Source organism: Lytechinus variegatus, chromosome 1 (genome assembly GCF_018143015.1).
Source record: "Lytechinus variegatus isolate NC3 chromosome 1, Lvar_3.0, whole genome shotgun sequence".
Lineage (NCBI taxonomy): Eukaryota > Metazoa > Echinodermata > Echinoidea > Temnopleuroida > Toxopneustidae > Lytechinus > Lytechinus variegatus.
The window spans coordinates 62,366,174-62,388,312 of record NC_054740.1 but is presented as its reverse complement, the minus strand read 5'-3'; the positions used below and the strand labels follow the sequence as shown (position 1 = coordinate 62,388,312).

The following is a 22,139-nucleotide window of genomic DNA, read 5'->3' as shown; positions in this document are numbered from 1 at the left end:
AACACTCCAGTCAGGAGCTAGCTGCATACACTACTTGCACGGGGCAAACAAATCCCAAATAACTCACAATGTAGGAGGCCTTGCAAAGACAGATTCCCCGTCAAAGTCCAAATATATACTGTATATTACCCTGCAATCATGCAATATAACAAGAACTCCAGTGCACATAATCATGATTCTCAATGATTGTTCCACTTACAGCACTGGGCTGTATCATTTCAACACACAGATAAACCCAAGATAAAAATGATTAATATATATGAGCATGGAAATGGATATGTAGCGTCAAGCACAGCACTATACCAGCTGAACAGTGAGAATATATGCTTACAGTATATTCACAATATATCTTCCAAGTTGGAAACATAGACTTGAGCTGAGAATTATTCCTTGCAAAGTCCACACTGCTTGCAGTGAAACGGTAACAGATTAGGCAGGATAATTCCACTTTAAGAGCATGTTCTATAGAAATGCAGTACTGAAAGAAGTGCTGTCCGTGAATGAGTCAATTATTTTTTTAATAGGGACCGAAAAGAACAAGCCACCTCCACGGCAATAGTGTGTTGTAAATGATAGGCAATGTATACACACAACACGGCTGGGCTGAAGGAGCACAGTTCTCTGGCTGAGCTGGGCTGGCAAACGCTCAATTCTATGAACGCTTCCCCCTTATGAGTGTACAGCACGGCGTAAATACAAAAAGAGCATAGCATAATGTCTGCTTATGCTGTGTGTATTGGTGTGTGTGTGTGTGAGGAGGCGCTGTGTGTTCTTATGTTGGCCATAGTTCGGGGGCAATAGAACTCCCTGTGTTAGATTTAGTGTGTACCCTGTATTTTCTTGGCCTACTCAATATGGGGTAGCCAGCGAGCCAGCCAGCCAGCCATGCACGCTTCGATAAGCTTGCTTGGGTTCTGCTGCAATGCCAATCCTCACTTTTACGGGCACAACAGTTCTGTTTCGAACCTTGTACATCTGTAATGTCATGGATTCTGGCTCCCCCATAAAACGTGTTTGAACATGGGGAGCCAGCAAGATAGAGATAAAAACATTCTTGGCCGTTTCACTCAATCACCTTGTCCCTGGTAATAAGTACTGTAATGGGTCAACCGGGTCTCAGTGTTTCTAATTAGAAACATCCACAAAATAAATCTGAAATGACACAGACATCACACCGTAAACTTAGTTTTACGTTAAATTCAATAGCTATTGGTCAATAATTTGAACACTAAGTCGTAAATCTTGCCTGCCAGTAAGGATCAAACCTGAGAATATAATGGTCTCAAAATTCTAAGGGGATCTATCTGTGTTTCTGCAGCGTACAGAGGTCCGGGCTGAAAATAATTATACCTAAATTAGATTAAAGAGTATATTTTATCAAGCAAAATGCAGAGAACTATCAAAATCTGATAACAAATTACAAAGTTATTGAATTTCAAAATATATAGCAACATTTTGTAAAAACAGCTACAGGTATGTGCATATGCACGTCTTCATGAATATGCAATAGATTGGCTGATGATGATGTCATGTCCCCACTTTTCTTTATCTTTTGTAATTACATGAAATCGTAAACATTTCATATTTCTATAGAGGTGTGTATGAACTCCCTTGTAACAAAGTAGTCAATCTAATTTTGTTCATTCTTATATCTTGGACAAAATTTGAATAAGCATAATTTCATCTAACAAAATGCAAAAAAAAAGTAAGTGGAGATTTTAACATCATGAGCTTGCTCAATGTATATTCAAGAATACCTGCACAAAACTGTTTAACCAAAATAGTGCAAAACTTCAACATTTCATAACTTTGTTAATCTTTGTTCTATTAATTTTTTTTAGTATTTTTTTGGAGGGGTTGTCTGTTTTATTCTTCAACTGTTCAAATCATATCCTTTTCAGCCTGGAGATCTGGACCACTTAAAAACAAATATCCCCAAAACAAAATCACTTATTTCCCGAAATTCATTAGTATTCCTTAGAACTTTCATTTTTTTTAAACCGTTTACAATAAATTCAGACAGTGATGTAGCTAGGTGGAAGTAGGCCTATAGATGCATATTACCTGTTGACCAGAAATAAAGAAATTCAAGACCTTTTTCACTTTACAATCAGTTCCTAAACTGGTGATAAAATCAATAATGCAAGTGTGAAAGCACAAGATAATATTGGGCAACATATAATGAGGCAATTATTCTAAAAATATGAAAAGTGAAACTTTTTAATTTTTCTAATAATGCATTATTTGGAATTTTTAATTTCCCTGGATTACCTGGTATTTTTAACTTCCTGAAAATTACAGAGAAAAGGTCGAGATTTCCAAGTATTTTGGTTATTTCCTGGACAGTGGAAACACTGAACTCTATTGAACAATAAGTGAAATAGTTTAAATGTAACATAAAATAACGACTCATTGTTCAGAGCACCTTTCTGGAAAAGTAAAGTTGTTTGAGGTCAGAAGAGCATTGAACGACATATTACTGAATATGGGTTTATACAAAATAAATGAACAATGCATGATACATGTATCTTGTAGATGCCTGTGATTAGGAGATACAAGTTGCATGCTTCATATATTTTCTTTTATCCACACACAAAAAATGTTTTTTTAATTATATTTCAAAGACCTCCACCAGAGTTATATTTACATGTATAATGCAAGTGCAAGGCAAGTCAAACACAAGTCAGGTATGCATGTTAGCTGGTTAGTTGTAAATCTACTTGTATTCTTTGAATATTTGTTGAAAAATCCCTTTCACAGAAAACCTTAACATTAGCTAATCCTATTCTTATATCAAGGATTAGTGCTTACACCTATTGCAAAAGCCCTTTCTTGTGCTAGACAGAGAGCAGGACATGATCTCTTAATAAACTTAAAATACAAGGGTGAAGAAGACATTTTAAAAGCTGATTATCAATATTTTAATAGAATCAGAAACAATCACTATTCACTATTACCTAGAAAACTGTCTGATAAAACTTTTTTTTCAATAAATGCATTTCACTAATCAAAAGATTCTTTAAAAATACATTAAAAATTGTGCTAAAAATGACGGGAATAGATTCTGAAATAATTGGAATTGACACTATATTAATTTTACAGCACAGTGCACCAGCCCAGCACTGCTGGCCAAACTCAGAATAAAAAGGACAACTTCCAAATCATACTCTTAGTAATGTCACAAACTATTTTCACTATTATTTCTGACAAAATTTGTATGATAATTATTACTCTATAAAGTATACAAATTTGTTTTAAAGTTTGTGCAGTTAAAGACTACAGTGCCATGCTATCCATTCTCTTCTCTAAATACTACAAACAATCATGAGCCTACAAGGCCTCATAATTTTGTGAGTTATAACATTTGCACTGGCCCTGAATAGCTAAAATAAATAATTACTTGAACATGAATGCACTACAACTATTTTCGGCACATTGTCTATATTAATGATCAAGATTCTGCCTATTCCTTCAACAATTAATCATAACTTTCTCTAAGAGGAACAACCAAAGCAGACAATTCTTATTCTTGATATTGTGAGCAACTGTCAACCATTCTTCACTATAGGCAAATGTGCCAATAGAATACTGGCAACAAGACACGAAAAGGGGCGCCTTTGAGCATTATCATCTCAACCAAAAGGAAAGGTGGCGAACAAAAAGGAAGATATAGGTCGGCTCCACGAAGCTTAACCAAAGCACGTTCAAAAAAGTTAGTGAACCTGAGTAAGTTTGCCAGTATGACAATCAACACAGACTGTACAAAAGAGATGCACACTTGGCAACAGTTTGATATTGGCAATGCTGAACAGATATACAATTGACAAATGCAGACAATGATTATGAATAATATTCAAAATTTCAGCTCTATTCTTTCATATTCCTTTCTTTATGCGGCTTCAATCTGCCTGCAACACTAGCTTGCGGTTGAAAAGAAAATATTTTGAGTATTTGCAAAGCCTTAAAATCTTCCTGATCAGATTCTAAAATAAAGACCACCTCTTTCGATGAAGTGAGTAAATTGACTAGCATGAACAGTAAGCAGGGATGAGAGAGACTGGATATTGGTCCTCTGGTTGCTTACCTACAAGCATTCATGCTTTCTTGACACCCATCAGGTTAGCCTTTAGACAAGTCTCTGCGTCTGCTATAATGTGTAATTATATATATCAGAAACAGAGCGACTAGTAAAACAAGACTAATCACTAAAACTCCTGATGAACGAGCAAACCAACGAGCCTGGCTTGGATTTCTTATGTAAGAATAATTCCCGGGGGGGGGGGGGGGCACTTCCATTGACGGAGCGTTGTGGCGCAGTGGATTAGTCTTCTGACTTTGAAACAGAGGGTCGTGGGTTCAAATCTCAGCCATGGTGTAATTTCCTTCAGCAAGAAATCCATCTACATTGTGCTGCAAACTTCTCCGGCATGATTCCTCACTTCCCCGGTGAAGAAAAAAAAAGTTCTCTTTGTACCTTTCATACTGGACACTTTCCCCTTCGCTGGCAAAGTTCGCCAGCAAAGTTCACCAAGGGAAAGTGTAGAATGTAAGGGGTATGAGTCACAGAATCTGTGGAGAAAGAATAGGCCTATATACAGCACAGCCTACCCCTAAACTGAATAAAATCATGCGTAAGTTTCATAAATTTGCTTGATCCATATTTTTGATTTACATGTAGACTCTAGGCCTATTTAACAATTAACAGATCAGAATTAACATATGGGAATGCAGTTGCATTTAATAGTCACAATCAATCTCTTTCTTTTTTAAGGGGGGTAGGGGCATTGCTAGGACAGTCAGCATAAATGAAAGTTAAAAAAAACAGAATTTCCTAACTGAAAATGACCTCTTTATTCTCCCAGTACTGCAAAAGTCATTTACTCTCCTGTATGCCCAGATATGAATATGACCCGGAATACTCAATGTACATGTTGAATTGCGAAGAAAATTCCAGTTCCACATACTCTGGGGTTAATTTGAGATGCCAAAGCAAGGAAAACCTTACCGAATGTACACAAAGGCTTACAATACCATGACCTCCCCCATCCATACATGTAGGACTATGTACACACTCCTGCAAAACAGCTGTTGTGGTGGCGAAAACTAGGCTAACACTATTCAGATGACTGTAAAACCCCCTCCTGATACCCGCTAGTCTACAACCTGCAAGCGGTTTCCCCCTTTTGGAGGTGGTCGGTTTTTATTCCAGATTGGGACTGAGGCATGAATTTGAAAACGGAGCTAATGTTGACCTGGCAGAGCTGATCATAAACTTGCTAGAAATTCTACCTGAAAGTGCCTAGGGTGCGTTTATCTGCCACTTTTTTACCATAGAATCATGATCTGAATCATGATTCAAATCACGATTCTGCAGAATCACTATTGCGTTTAGTCGAAATTGAATATAATCATGATTAGAATCACAAACATGAAACACGAAAAAAGGGGCGTTTGGAAAGACGTTTCTGCAGAATCACGTACGAAAATGTTCGAATAAACGGTATCATGATTTGAATCATGATTCTATGAACTCACTGTGTCGGGCTACTTTCGGTTTGACTCTTGCCAAGCTCAAGGCGCTTTATATGTTCATTGTATGTACATGATTATGTACTATGCATGCATTTCTTGCCATGTTCGGGTTTTGTGTTGGTCATCGCATCGTCCAATTCTTTTCATTTTTGGTCATGTCTTCAACTTCACATTCTAGTAAATGAATTAAATGGAGAGACAATGATCTCTGAAATTCACTTCCGAACACCATTTTGGATAAACTAACGAGATGAATAGAAGCACATGGACCCTATGATAGAAGTAAACAAAATGAGGTATAGACTGAATTCTGGAAGCAAAAGATTTTTCGAGAGCCGAAACACGTGCAAAAAGCTTCCTCTGTCAAACTGCGCACTAGTGATGCGCACTGGATTGGCCCGAATCTGAGGAGAAACAGCATTGGAATGAAGGTCGTATAAACGCTGATATTGTGATTCATGTATGTGTTTTGAATCATGATTCAAATCATGATTCTGGCTTGAGGTCGCATAAACGCAGCCCTAGTCTCATGTACAAAGCAGGTGTAAATGAAATTAACATATTTTCCTGATTTATTTATTTAATTACCATGGCAACTAAGTCTTTCATGTCTCCCCTCCAAGATGATTGTACCATCTCTAATTAGCATTGGGCAAAAACTGAGAAAGTAATTCATTCAGCTGGATATTTCATTAGGTGGTTTCACGCCGCCTCAATCACAAGAATCCCCGTTAAATTACGAGAACTTTTGAAGGCTAAAAAATACCCGATAATTATTCCTGCATTCACACCGCCCTGAAACATACCCTTTTGGGATAAGTTCCTGACGTTACGAGCATGCGCAGTATGGTCTGATAAGCAGGCATGGCGAGAGATTCAAAATCACCAGCCCAGCAGCCACCCACGGCGCCCAACGACACGCTGGGCTAAAAGTTCCCGTAAATTGCTTTCACATTGCCAAAATACCTGCGACCTTGGAAAAATCCCCCCGAAAGTTATCGTAATTTCGCCAAGTACCTACTATTTTGCGGGTATTTTCTTTCGGGGATATTACGCGTGGTTTGCTTTCACATTGTCAAAATACCTGGTATTTTCTGATCGGGGTTATTTCCCGATCAGAGAATACCTGGAACTGACGAACTTCGAGGCAGTCTGAAACCACCTATTGTTCTTTTTTCACAGATTTACTCCCATATTATACCTTGGTCATGTATGTACATGTACCTTTAATTATCTCCCATTTTTTAAAATCATGGTCTGTTTTGTAACTAAGTTTACAGTTGCCTATTTGTTTCATGCAACCTATATTTGATGGATTTTTTTTATTGTCAACTTTATGACCTCATGAAAATTGAATTCAAAACATCTAAAAAAAATAAATCTTTAATATAAACTTGAGGCAAGATCGTCTTCCTCAGAGTCACTATCAAATGATGGAACAACAGAGAGATGCCCATTGAATATCAATGTCACAACTTGTACGTACAGTTATGACATCAAGCTTTTGACAACAAGAATTCTATTTCCATTCTTTGACATGGCTTGCTGTGCATTAAGTAAACTGCCTCTGCCGCAATGACCCGAATCGAACAAGAAGTTGATACTGTACAACCAATCATGATAATTGTGACAATGGGTGAAGTTATTTCACACCATGTTGGTGTTACTGTTAGTCTGACTCAAATCTGATACTCACAATATTATCACATGTCTAGAGTGAAGACTAAACTCCATGTCTGTGACAAATAAGAAGCAGCCACAATTCATCAGTTAAAGGTAAATGCTAGTTTTGGTAATGATATCAAAATGAGTTCGTACCGAATCCAATGAAATGACCACCAAAGTGTCTGTTTGTATAAATAAAACGCATGTGCCAAAGGATTCTAGAAGAAATTGCATAATTGCTGAGAAATCAGCAAATAAGCACAGGATTCGGGTAGAGCGTCGGGCCCGACGCTCTAAGCAATAATTATACATTGTCCCACGTGCGCTTATCTGTGTTGGGGATCTTCGGTGTGAACATTTTTTAGCGTAGATTTCAAGATTCACTAAGTTCAGTTAATGTAACTGTACCAGAACTAGATCCTCGATGATATACTGACAATTAAGCCTTGTTTTACAAACTTTTTCATGAAATCAGTGTGTACTGCAACTACTGGAATTTCTCTTTAAACCTAGTCTCACTACTTCAGACTCTGCAATATTCACAATATGAAACCAAAGGTCTGTACCAGCAGACTAAAGTAGTGTCGAGGCCTTGATTACAGGTAGGCCTAAACATCAGATTCTTTGAGCCATGCAAAATGATGTATGAATAATCGTTCTCCAGGCAGACTTGCAAGCGCAGAACAAAACAAACCCTGTTGGAAAAATAAAGACCCATTCATCATGACAAACACACTGGTTATTGGAAAAACAGAAATAACAGAAATCCATTTCGGTCCAGAGAAAATTAAAATTTTATTTCAGGGATCAAAGTGTAACGTGAAGAATTCGCATAAAAACTTGTTTTGCAGAAACCAAGAGAGAGGGGGAGAAAAAAATCACCAAATACAGTTATTTTTAATTATTAAATGATTTTGTTGACAGGCATTGGTATAAAAAGATAAACTCTGGGACTGTTAACAACAGAAAAAATAAAATCTTATAAATATAATGTAACTTACACAGAATAATCTATTTTAAAAAAAAAATAGGTAACTGCCAAACGATTTTTCAGCAATATTTACATACAGAGTAATGAGCAACTGAAGATCAGAAAAAATGAGAAATGACTGATAAATGCCCGTCTGTTTACACATGGTCCTGCATGTAGCCTCTTGTCGAGGCCCTGGAGGCTGCTTCCCGAGTGAAGTGAGGGATATCCTAAATTCGCAAAGCGAATTTGGCCTGGTGAGCGCAAGCGACATCTAACCTGAATATCATGAGGAACGTCTGTCTAATTAATATACATGAGCTCAATGAAATATTTAACGGTCACTTAGTAAATTGACCAATGAAATGTCAAAGCTGTTTTGTCCGGGGTTCGGAATAGTCCACTATTTTGCAGGGGATTCATTTAATTGCCGAACACTATTAAATGGGATATAACCAGCAAATGCTACAAGTAGTGGTACTAGCTGTACCGCCCCGAAAATTCCAGCGGGAGATCGGCCAGGTTCACTAGGGGTAGCACCAACTGAACAACTCGACTCCAGCATTTCCTCACCACAGAGATAATCCACGCGACGTGGAATCGCATGAAATATTACACATTTTCCATATCCTGTGGACTAGATTTACAAACACATATCGTCCTTTCTGTGCAGATATAATTGCATCAACTTGCAAATCCTTAGATCAGTTAATAATCAGCATTTTAGAGGCATACTCAATGTTCTTTGATATTTTGTATCACTCTTCGCCAAGAATCCACGGGTTGCCATTCAAGATGAGCTAATGAATATTCAATATGATGTCATAGCTTCCCTCGCTCTCATTGGATGATTTTCACCAACCAATTTTTGGTCGGAATATTGTTTTTAAAAAAAAAGGAATGTCAGTGAAATTCGGCTCAGATGTCATGAGGCCCTGGCTCGCTACGCTCGCCACACCTAATTCACAAATTAGGACATCGATTCCTCACTTCGCTCGGGAAGCAGCCGCCAGGGCCTTGACAAGAGGCTATCCTGCATGTTGCTTCCTATGTTAGGTACACCAGGAAAAATGTGTGGTAATAAAATTAACATACTTCAAGCTAGCCTGAATAATTTTTATCAAAGTTCTAAATAAGCATTCTGGCATATCATTAACACTATCGAAATGCTTCCAATCATTTACTATCGAAAATAAACTTCTATCCCAAAACACAAACTTATTTTAAACAAAATATTTTTTCCAAGTAGGATATAAATAATGAAAGAACTAACATTTCATTTTTCACATTTTACAAACTTGAGAAATACCCTTTCATATCTTAATGAATATTTCATTTAGCGGCAGCACCAACTTTGCAATACCCCACTATCTGGGTTACACAAATGCCATCTATTCTGCATTGATAGGGCCTACGGCTAGTCTGCGGCACAGACCTCTGAGGTTTTCTTGCATAATACAAAGTCTAAAGTAGTGAGACTACATTTATTCATGTACTGTGGCTGGTAATTCAACACAGACATAGGGTTTGAAGTATAGTCTTGACCCTAGACATGGTGCTATTTGTCAAAGTTTCAAATTGCAGACTGGTCTATGGCTGGCAGACAGGCAGAGGTGAGTGTGTGCAATGCAATGTGTGAAAAGTGCCGCAGAGCACCACCCCCCCTGGTTCCCCCCCCCCCCCCGTACAATAGCGCAACAATCGAATACGTGTGCTTGTTATCCAAACTAGGACTCATTATACAAACCCTCTCTTTGCTTAGCCTGTTTGACATTCATATCTGGCTTGGGATATATTACACATGAAGAGAATATTAATTGTCCATAAAATACTCTGCTGGATGATGAACTATCACTATTTCACATCTCAATCAAACACGTCTGTACATTTGCTTTGATCATGCTGATTTTAAAGACCCTGACCAGTGTAAAAACAATCATATATTAAAAGAAAGGCAATGATTCATACAATACAAATATACCAAAAATATTCTATACATCTCATTCCATTTTTAATATTAGATAAAAATCAAAGAAACTGCTCCTCCAAAGTACGCTTCGATTGAGCACCCCACGTCGCCTGGAAAGGATGACGTCATGTTGTGTCTGGAGGGTTGCGATTCCATAGGTTTGTGTACAAAAGCATTGGGTATTTTCTTCCATTTCTATATTATGAATCCAATTTTTTTTTCGTTTTCAGATGAAAATGGCACTCACAATTATTCACTGTTGAAATTGATGGAAACCTACAACTATTCACTGCCTTTTTTGTGACTTCTTTGTTTGGCTCTTATTGGGCCTAAATTGCTATGTCAGGAAAAGTTGTGATACATAATCTGAATGCAGATAGATTTGAAATCTACGCCAAATAAGCAGGAAATAAAATATGGCAAAAACTAGTTCAAAACTGTAGATTTCATAATTTAAGCATGTAGGAAAAAATAGATGTGATATCACTCTGTGATGGAAGTGAAGAAAATGAAATGCGTAATCTGGAAAGCAAAAAAATAACCCAGTTTTTCTGAGTACAGACCTATGGAATTGCGACGCTTCTTACACAACGTGACGTCACGGTCTCGAGGCATTTGAAAAGCACAATAAAGCCTATTTTCTAAGGCGGGTTCGAAGCCCGATAATTGGAATATTCTTAAGCAAAATACTCAGCTGGGAAGGGTGAAAATGAATAAAGCTCACAATGCTGTATTTAGTAGCATATAAGCTTTCGATTGGTATATAATTTGTCAATTTCATTTTTGGGTCCGGTCTGGGTCTTTAAGTACCATTATACTCCCCTCTCCCCAACTGTTCTCTGTGCAAACATATTCTATTAATCAAAACCGATATAATTTATCTTATATCGGATTTTAAAACCTGGGTACAAAAAAACCCTGTTCTTACCTGAAAATCAATATAATTTAAAATTCTGGCTTGATTTGAACAGTAAACATTGGTGTGAGACTGTGAGCCTACTCTACACCTCGCTGGCTCTTCAGAAAAAGTGAAATGGCACAATGGAACCCAAAAGTTAATTGCCTTGTAAGGTCTAGGCACTAATGACTTTGTTTCAAGTGCGGTTATGGGTTGGCCCTGTTACCTTTAAAGCGCAATTTCATCTGATGGCAATACTCACCAGTCATTACTATAAGAAGTAAAGATGAAATTCACAAAAATCTAACTGGCATTTCAGCTCCCACCCACCTGTTTCCATATATAGCAAACAGACTACAGTACCACTCTACCACTGTTCAAAATAGTTCCCACTCCTGAAACTCGTAACCACTAGTCACCTTTTCATATTCCACCCACTCATGAATATACAGAAGGCAATCAATGGGCTAATTGGTCACTGTTGGTCGATGGAAAGTAAAATATTACTCTTTTTAGACTACAGTTTCCTAACCCCATATCTTTCATTCAAACCATCTTTCTTAACCCCACACTAATTGCCTATAGCCAGGTTTAAAGACCCAGACCAGACCCAAAAGTGAAATTGACAAATTATATACCAATCAAAGGCTTCAACTACTGAACACAGAAATGCAAGCGAGCCAGGAGACAAAAGTATGGAAATGGTAAATTTCCAATTCGTCCATTCACCACATGATCTACCTTCATTTAGTCTAAAACCATTCCGTCCATCAACATTTCATCTACCAACCGTTTAATCCAATAACCATTTGGTCCAATCTTCAATTTGTCTAATCAACAGTTTGTCTATGACCATTGGGAGTAACCAGTTTGGTCTCATATTCGTTTTATTTTTATTCACTTTACCCTATTAAAACTTAGTCTTATTAGACCAAATGGTATATGGACTAAATGGCCATTGGACCAGGTGGATATTGGACAAACTGATGGTAGATTAAATCATAGTAGACCAGTTGGCAATAGGACGAATTGGCATCGGACCAAATGAAAATAAACCAAGGAAATTAGAGTAGAATATGAAGTCAATTTTCACTTAAACGAGTTTGTTCAAATGACAGCCAACGATATGTCTGAACCCGATATAATTGAATACCAAAATGTTCTTTCAAGTAATTTCAATATTATGTAATAATTAATCCTTGAAAATTCCATTGTTCACATCACAAAAAACACCCATTAAATGTCAGAGTAAATGCCTGATAGTCGTTTCCATCAAAAACTTTCTCGATACAGATTATTTCTGAACAATCACATTTATCAATAATTGTTCCATCCCACGCATCCCTCCTCCACTTTCAGTGTAAAACCATTTTACATGTAGTGTAAAACCATCACCAGTTGATTTCCCTTTTTCTAAGGACCACACTCACAAGGTGTAGAAATTACACCCTAAAGATCAAACATAACACCGAAGTGAGAAAAGGGAACAACCATGGGTGTTGTACACATGTAGGTGTTGAACAAGCACAATGAATTTAACACCAGACTATTAAAAATATGGTGTGGTCATCTGTAATTTATACTAATTTTCATTGCATGTGTATGCAGAATCCAAAATTTTAAATTTAAATACAGCATTCATCACAATATAACTCCTCTGCATCTGCATCTGCATCTATACAGCTTCAGACTGCCTGCCTCATCATCATTCATGATGACACGGGGGAGAACATGCGCCAACGCACTCTATCAAAGCTCATTCCACTGTTGCTACTGCCAGTAAATCATCAATTCAAATATTGCAGACGGTTCTGAAAATGTGAGGGTTCATGCTACGGAGGCAAAGCCAAAGCTCTCATTTTTCTTCAACCTTTTGGGGAAGTATGCCAGAGGTCTAAAATACACGTAAACCCAACTTCTTCTCATTTCCATATTGAACTCCCTTTTCTTCAGAATCTCCCTCATTATTTCGTTTCAAAACATTATTATGATATACATGTATGCACACAACTATTGCATAGTTGGAAAAGATTTCTCTTGATATTTTCAGTTGAAATGATTTAATACGCAAATACCCCAAAAATGAATGGACAAACGAATGAACAAAAGGACAAATGAATACAAAAATAATCAAATAATTAAAATAAATAAATACGTAATAAATAAAAATCAATAAACAAATAAATCAATTAAGATTATCAATCCTATATGAACGGTTTGATCAAGTCTGAAGCTGATTCTTGATATCCCTCACATGGTTCTGAAACTATCACAAGAAAAAACGGGACACATAAAATGAACCAACGGCCATCAATGGCATAACACAAAGCAAAATCCTAAAACAAAACTAAACACATTGATTGAAATGCACATGTATCGATATGTTTAGCTTTCTACTCTTCCTTGACCTTGTTTGCTGCAACATATTTTTAAATAACTACTATTAAAGGACAAGTCCGACCCAACAAAAACTTGATTTGAATAAAAAGAGAAAAATGCAACAAACATAACACTGAAAATTTCATCAAAATCGGATGTAAAATAAGAAAGTTATGACATTTTAAAGTTTCGTTTCATTTCACAAAACAGTTATATATGCACATCTCGGTCGGCATGCAAATGAGGGAACTGATGACATCACTCACTCACTATTTCTTTTGTATTTTATTATATGAAATATTTTGATTTTCTCATCATTGTCATGTGAAATGAAGTTTCATTCCTCCCTGAACACGTGGAATTCCATTATTTTAACATTTGTGCTTCAGGCAAGGAGGTCCAAATCATCAAATTCGTAAAAATTGAAATATTGTATAATTCAAACAATAAAAACAAAAAAATAGTGAGTTACATGTACATCATCCATTCTCTCAAATGGATGTAACTGGCTCGTTCAGATAACTATTTTGTTAAAAATAAGCAAAATTTTGAAATGTCATAACTTTCTTATTTTACATCCGATTTTGATGAAATTTTCAGCATTGTGCTTGTCTGACTTTTCTCTATTGATTCAAATCAATTTTTCTGAGGTGGACTTGACCTTTAATATTCACATGCATTTGTAAGTACTGATTGTTTAATACTTGTTTGCTTTCTAGCTTTGTTGAATTTGTTTTAGACAACTGTAACAGATTCAGAACAGAAACATCTACATGTACCGGGTATATCACTTTTGATATATAGGTCACCTTTTCAACTTATTTCCAATAACAAATACTGATTGCTGAATAAACTTACAGAATCCAAGAAAATTCACAAATGAAAGCAATGTTAAGAAAATACATTAACCTCATTTGGAAAAAAACATATACCGGTATACATTAAACCAGAACAACTTCTTGCGATTCAAACCTAATGATGATATATTTTCTATGCAGCATATGTAATGTATGTTGTAAATAGAATAATGATGAATGAAGGAATTGAAGGAATAGTGTCTGAAACTGTAGACTCAAGAGCTACGTGCTCACATTGGCAAGATCAAGGTCTTCATGATAAACTTTGCTCTCTACATGGCCAATGCACAAATTCACAGTAGTAGAATTGAATTCCAATGCATTGACATGAATGACAACATTACAGTATATGCCACCCGCTTTCTCCTTCCACAAAATCAAGGCTTAGGCCTTCATTTCAACTCGCCTTTTATCATCACTAGGTGGTTTAATTCACTGCCTCGAAGTTTGTCAGTTCCAGTTATCAGTTATTTTCTGATCGGGACATTTACCCTGATCAGAAAATACCAGGTAATATTGGCAATGTGAAAGCAAATTAAGCGCAATCTCCCCGTAAGAAAATACTAAATAGTAGGTACTTGTCAAAATTACAAGAACTTTCGATTTTTCCAAGGTCGCAGGTATTTGGCATTGTGAAAGCAATTTATGGGAACTTTTAGCCCAGCGTGTAGTTGGGCGCAGGAGCCGTAGGTGGCCGCTGAGCTAGTGATTTTAAATCTCGCGCCTTGCTTGCTTATCAGACCATCTTGCGCATGCTCGTATCTTCAGGAACTAATCCAGAAGAGTACGTTTTGGGGCAGTGTGAATGAAGTAACAATGGGTATTTTGGGAGGATTTAATAACGAGGATCCTTCTTGGTTTGAAACCATCTTTATTTTGATTCAGTTTCTATGGTTTTTGAAAAGGTGTATGAGGTGCGTTATCAAGAACACAATTATACAGGGACACAGTAAATTAATAGCAGATCAACCATTCCAAGTTTTTTTATAACACCTCTACAGCTTTGATCTTTGTACTTCGAACTAACAATCTGTGTACTTAAGTAAACAAATTTTTTATGATTTTGAAGTCAAATTTCTCTTTATCTCTTCTGATGTAAATTACAAGCAGTACTTGAATACTGACAGTTAAAGATAAATGCCGATTGTGGTAATGATCTATAAATGAGTTCAAACACAATCCATTATTAACAGTGGCAGAATCAGGGGGGGCACAGCCAGCCGTGCCCCCCCCCCCCCCCCCCCCTTCAGAGCCATAATCAAAATTTGTAATGTAAAATGCTGACTTTACCCAAGTGTGCCACCCCTTGAAAGTGAGAACCTTTTTTCTCCATGGACAAAATAACCTTAAATTTGAGGTGAAATACTTTTTTTTTGTTTTCTTTTTTTTTGCTTGTAAAATTTTCAATGTACCAGATCTAGATCTATGAAAATATGGTGGCAATTAACCTTGAATTTTAAAGACTTTCTCAAGAAACAATTCTTTGTTGCAACTACTTTCTTTTACCTTTAAGATCATTCAATTGTATTATCTAACAAACACCAATAGCTAATATCATGGTACGGTATGATTACATTGCAACTCGACCAGTTTATTAGCCTGTCTACTGCAGAGATGTAAAGGTTGTCTACGTGAATGTTAATGTCATTTGAAAAACTGAATAAATTTTCACAAAATTTGCCACAATTTTAGAGATATAGCATTCTAACGTACAGAATCTGAACCTTTTGTGTGAATAATCAAAATCAAATCCACTACAATGCTAAAATCCACATATTTTCTAAATATCTTTATTTTTATAGAAGAGCAACTCAGTATTCAAGTTACTCCTTAATTTTTTTAAATATGATGATCAAGAATATCTTGTACTCAAGATTTCCTTTCTACAACTGTTGTGGTTAATTGAAATATCTAAAAGTCTGAAAATCCCATGAATTTCCCACTTTCAAGTTTAAACCACAGTAACTGTTACGCCTAGATTACAGCTTGACAAAGAAACTCAGAGAGAACAGAGCCAGAAAAAAAGAAACACCCATTCATATTCTACTTTCACTTTTCCTTTTCGATTAAGTGCCTGATCCGTGCTTCGCTAAAACTCCACATTCACAATGCATTGATATAATGCCACCTGCATCTTTGTAAAGTATGCTGGTTTCTATAATGATTTAGCGTAATAATTCATATCCTTGTTTCCCTACACAAATCAGGTAGTGCTCCATGATGTACATGTACTTGTAAAAAGCAGAGCTCTGTAGTAGAGAAGTTCCTGAACATGCATTTGGGTGCAACTTTAATACATTTATCAGGCTAAGTAAACAAAATATGAGAGACAGAATCACAGTCAGCATTTCAGTCTCCTATTCACATAATAATTCACATGAAGATTTAAGAAATAATATTTTTGAAGAAAATAGGTAAATAATGTATAAGCCTAATAAAAATTAATGTGCCCTACATCAATATAAATAAAAAAAGATCATTTGCGAAATTTTCACTGCTCAGCATAGTGCAAAGTGTCACAAACTTATACACCCTGGTAATAATTTCTCCACTTTTTAAAAACAAAATTACATGGGACCAATGGTGCCCAAAAAGTAAGTTACATGTACCATCGTAAAGATATCAGCAGGAATCAATGTAATGATTTTTATTTTAATACTGTATTTTACCAATGGGAGGTATTTCTGCTTTAGCAATATTACTTGTTTCCTGAAGAGAGAAAATTTGACCCCCCCCCCCCATTTTTTTTCCTTTCCCCAAAACTACATGTATCCATCTCCCAGCAACAGTGAAATATTAAATTTTGAATTTTACAACTATTGATTTTAACATTTTTTTTTTTGGGGGGGGGCGGTCAGTGAATACATATCCACCCATCAAGCATCAGAGGGGTATAAGACTCGGGTAATTTAATCCTACTATCATATGGAACACACCGAATATTCCCTGGGTTACTGAAATTTCTTTCCCATCAATATAAACCGACAGATGTTTTTGGGAGAGGCCCATTTCACAAGAAAGTCGGACACACCTCCTTAATATCACTCCTTCACGGACAGAAAACTGTGAAGTTTTTGGATTCAGTCCTGAAGATGCATTTAACAACTGTCCTTAGAATGACCTGCCGTATCAGGAGATAATGACTTCTAGATTATTAGGTGACCTATCATAAAGCCATTAATCTGAGCAGCGAGGTGAGAGGGGTACTTCACACCTACTGTGACAAGCTATCAGGATACGAGGAGTCATCTGTTGGATGATGTGGGAGAAGCATCCCTCTAACCCCACTTTCCTTTAAACTCCATATTTCCTAACTCCCGCAAATTTTCTGGTATCTTCCTCCCCCCCCCCTCGGAACAAAAAGTCAAGCAGAAAAAAAAATTACTGGGTATGAATAAAAGCAAACCTGCTTAATATTTTCCATTTATTTCCCTGTTTTTAGTTGAGATATCAGAATAATCTATTTTTTGTAAACTCCAGAAGTTCAAAACCTTGCCACTCTCCACCCAGGTGTTAAATGGGTACATGGGATGAAGCAAATGCCTACATGTTTGCCAAGCAATTGAGTCTTGAAACTCTTGTTGGAAAGCTCCCCAAGGAGTGGAGAAAGTGCATACTGTACATGCATGAGCATGCCAAGATCGGGGTAATGACCCAGGTAATAAGAACTACATGTACTACTCTAAATCATACATATGTAAAAACGCGAAGTATGAAGTGCTATTATATTAATAAACTGTTTGTCCATGTAGAAAGTGCAGTAAAACAAAAATGGTAAAGAACTACAATGTAAAAATGAACATCTTTTTCCCACCAGATTAATCTTTGATTTCATCGTGAGTGGAAAATTGATGGCCACTCAGATGGGTGATCTGTCACTACTAAACTACAAATTGCGCTATCCATAGTAAGTGGTGACAATGTCTCAAGGGGGTGGCAACGTCCATCACATAACACAAGCACTAAAGTTCATCAATTCAAACGATGTTAAAATATACATGTACAGTCTGGCATGATAAATTCTGTGATATCAAGTAATCCCCTCCTTTATGGTAGTCTCATGATTCATGACAGTTTCATACTTGGCAGTGCATTGAAGAATTCCTCTACATTTACATCTTATGAAGATAACAATACAAAAGACATGCAATTAAATTTGCAGGAGAGAAAAGGAACAGTTTCTAAGGAGTAGAGAGGAATGAGAAAAGGACCCTGTGTACCACCCCCCCCCCCCCCGGAAGGGGATCTACATGTAAATATTGAAGCTAAAATTGTGTTATGTTACATGTACATATAACATAAAACATATTCGGAAACCCACAGCAGACCTAAAATTAAGATATTTTAATAAAGAACCTTACTTTATAGTATTTCTGAAAGTTGATATTTCTTTAATCATAAGGACAATGTTATGAAGCTTCTAGAGACAAAATAAAAGAAGACTGATAAATAATAATATAGGATTTGTATAAACACGTATCCACCTTGCTATAGGTGCTCAAGGCGCTCTTATATTACCCCGGTGAAGCTAGTCTATCGATTCTGGAGCACACAGCTTATTACTTCTTGCCGGTACCCAGTTACCTCACCTGGGTTCAGGGTGACCAGACGTCCTGTATTTCCCGGGATTGTCCCGTATATTGCCCCTTTGTCCAGCATCCTGACAAACCCTTCCCGGGACGCATATTTGTCCCGTATTTCAATATCTTGAACAAAATTAACATCACTATTTTTCACAACTGTGCTGTAGCGACAAGGGAAGCTAAATAATCAATGCATTGAAATTTGAATTAGCTTTTAAACTGGTGCAGCCAAAATGTTTATATCCTCCTCATGTTTCATTATTCTTTAGATTGCAGATGAGCAATCATCAAAAACAAGCGAAAATCTTTATTTCATGATCATTATTTTTTACCGCAGCAAAAAAAAAGTGGGGATACCTCTCAAGAATATTAACAAAAATCCTGCCCCTCTTCCGACCCCCCCCCCCCCTCTATCTCTCCCTCTCTCTTTCTTCCTCCCTTTTGTCTCCAACCATAATCGCAGCCTGCAAATCTCACAATATATTTAGGAAGAAAATACATGTATTTTATACTGAAGATGCAGCGAAGGTGAGCTCTATTTACACTTACAATATTATCAATGCAAGGTAATTGAAATTAATAATTCATCTTTACTCTGTACCAACTGGACTTTTCATTGCCACAAAGTTTGACAAACAGTGAATATTAGTAATGAGAATAGAGATTCTGTCTGCACTTTATTTATGTAGATTTTCTGCTATAATGAAAGCCACAATTTTTTCCAGGTATTTACATGCATTTGAATTTTGATCAAGAGGCATGCATTTGAAACTACATGTAGCTCAAAAATTCAGGTCTTGAAGATAAATTGCAGTTGTGGTAAACGATTTCAAACTGAATTCGTACAGAATCGTATGAAATGACCACCAAAGTGTCTGTCTGTATAAATAAAAAAATATGTGCCAAGGATTTTAGAAGAAATTGTGCAATTGCTGAGAAATTAGCAAATAAGCACAGGATTCGGGTCAAGTGTCGGGCCCGACACTCAAAGCAATAATAATGCACTGTCTACGTGTGCTTATTTGTGTTGGTGATCTTCAGTGTGAATATTTTTCAGCATAGATTTCAAGATTTCACAAAGTTCAGTTTATGTAACTGTACCAGATCTAGGTCTTGGTGATTTAGTGAAAATAAAGCTTGGTTTTACACACTATCTTGTGAAATCAGTGTTTACTGCAACTACTTTCATTTATCTTTAAATTTGAAGAATTAATTCCAAAAATCTTTTGTCTGTGGGGAAGAAAAGGCATTTGCGAATTCACAAGTCTCAATAACAATCCATAACTCAAAAGATTTGCCTATTTTCTTTTCATTTTCCTATCACTTATTCAAATGAATGAATATCAAAACCTCCATTGAAAGCAATGATTTGTTGGTTCATACACACGCCCACACACCCTCACAAGCCTAGAGCCTTTCCATGAAAATAGCATTCTCGGGCAGGCCTTACGAAAGCCATTGGTGATAATAGAAATTCCTGCTTGGCAGCGCTCGCTCCCCATCAGCAAGTAATTGGCAGGCCTTATGGTACCGCAAGGTATGCCCCCGTTATCCCCGTCACCCCCGTTAGCCCGTCACCCCGCAATAAAGCCAGGCAGGCAAGGCAAGGCATTCATCTACTTCGCATTCTCTCCCCCTTCCAAAAGCCGAGAATGCCAATGATGCCTTTGCAATATTAAATATGGCAGGCATGTACTTTGTGCAGCGACTCATCTTTTGCCGGGGCCCCCGCGTGTTTGTCGGGCACTGTCTACATCAATTTACCCGTTACACAAGAGGAGAAGGGAGGAAAAAATGAGAGAGGAATTCCAAAGAGGGGTGTCTGAATAGAGGAGATTGAAAATGGCTAAATAATGTATGAGGATGCAGTGGGATGCATTTTTTCCTGTGCTGCTGCACATCTCAAACAAAATATGTATACAGTATTGAAATCCAGAGATCTAAAGCTCAAAACGTACTGCCGTTCATCCATTGTCTAATGCATCACCAGATATCTGCATCATCAAGATACTAGCAATATCTGTGTCACAAAAATTCAAGCAATCAGTATACATTGGTGATGCATTTGAAGATTATCATTGACATTTACAAAATTATATAATGGAATATCAATTCAGAATTATAGAGTTATTACATAAATATTCAAAGGTCGAAAGGAAAGCTCCATCGACTCATTAATTTGGATATTACAAAGGAAAAAGAACTAAACATAATTGGTACCTAGAGTATACCTGCGTGAAAAAATACACAAAGCCCCCGAACAGCATTTGGAGTATAAAATGAAAGTCTGGACCACTAATATTAAATTTTCCACCGTTATGTTGTATTACCTTGTGGAAAAGCTTGATGGGCAGTCGCTAGTTGTACCTCACATGAATGGATCTGCATGGAAAGAAAGAACACCAAAAAAAAAATCACTGTACACATGTCAGAAATACACCAAAAGCCACTGAAGAACATGAAAAATACTGGGGGGGGGCATTCAGGTATAAAGTTGTACTGTAGGATTTATATACACAGTACACCCCTAAGCACATATTTTAATTGGCTAATAATACCCTATTCATATATTTTCATAATACTGTTTGCTTACATCCCCCCCCCCTTAATTCGGGACTTTTATCTCACATGAGCAGCCATACCAATATGGAACAAGGGATACCTTTACGGAACTGGATGCACTCTGGCAACATACAAGTACTACTCCCCTCCCCCTTTCTTTGAAAATACACACTTTTAAAAATTTTGTACATATTTTGGCACCGAATGCACCTGCATCTTCATCGAAATAATAATAAATGAACCCAATATTTAGCTATTCTGCCATGGTCAAATGCAGCTTTTGTTAATAGGCATGACCTTCAAGTGCACAAAAAAATCAATTACTTTGTAGAGGATTGCATATCAATCCAAATCACCACTCCATGCACCTTGTGAATATGTTCTCAGTAAAATCACCTTTATTTCAATACAGTAATCTAAATACTGCAGCAATATTTCATTTCAAAGATGTACTTCCAATTCAATTTGTCAATAATAATGAAGTCCACCTGCAGAGTATATTAGATACTTGAACAGTCATTGTAACTGCATCAGAGTCTGAACTTGGAGACTAGATCTGCACAGCTCCAAGAGGGATAGCTATAACATGGAAGCGTCCTGAATTCATACTGACTCGCGTTCACTGTCAAGTGAACGTAAATGAGTAATCTGCATTTCTACCATGCAATTTTCAGCCCAAAGCTGTTAATACAGTGAAATGTTGGCTACAAAACAGAACTATGAA

General features: G+C 36.8%; 1 protein-coding gene across 5 annotated transcripts in view; it reads right to left on the bottom strand.

Annotated features, from left to right (window-relative positions):
* LOC121419130 (nuclear receptor coactivator 2-like) overlaps positions 1-21,238 on the bottom strand; it is a 66,945-nt gene extending 45,707 nt beyond the window's left edge. For 3 of the 5 annotated variants that reach the window (XM_041613463.1, XM_041613454.1, XM_041613487.1), the window contains exon 1: positions 332-682. The gene's annotated coding sequence lies outside the window, so the exon portion shown is untranslated. Of the gene's footprint in view, positions 1-331; positions 683-21,183 lie in introns of those variants that run through there. The other 2 variants (XM_041613479.1, XM_041613471.1) reach the window with 2 other exon arrangements.
* Between the last annotated feature and the right edge of the window lie 901 nt (positions 21,239-22,139).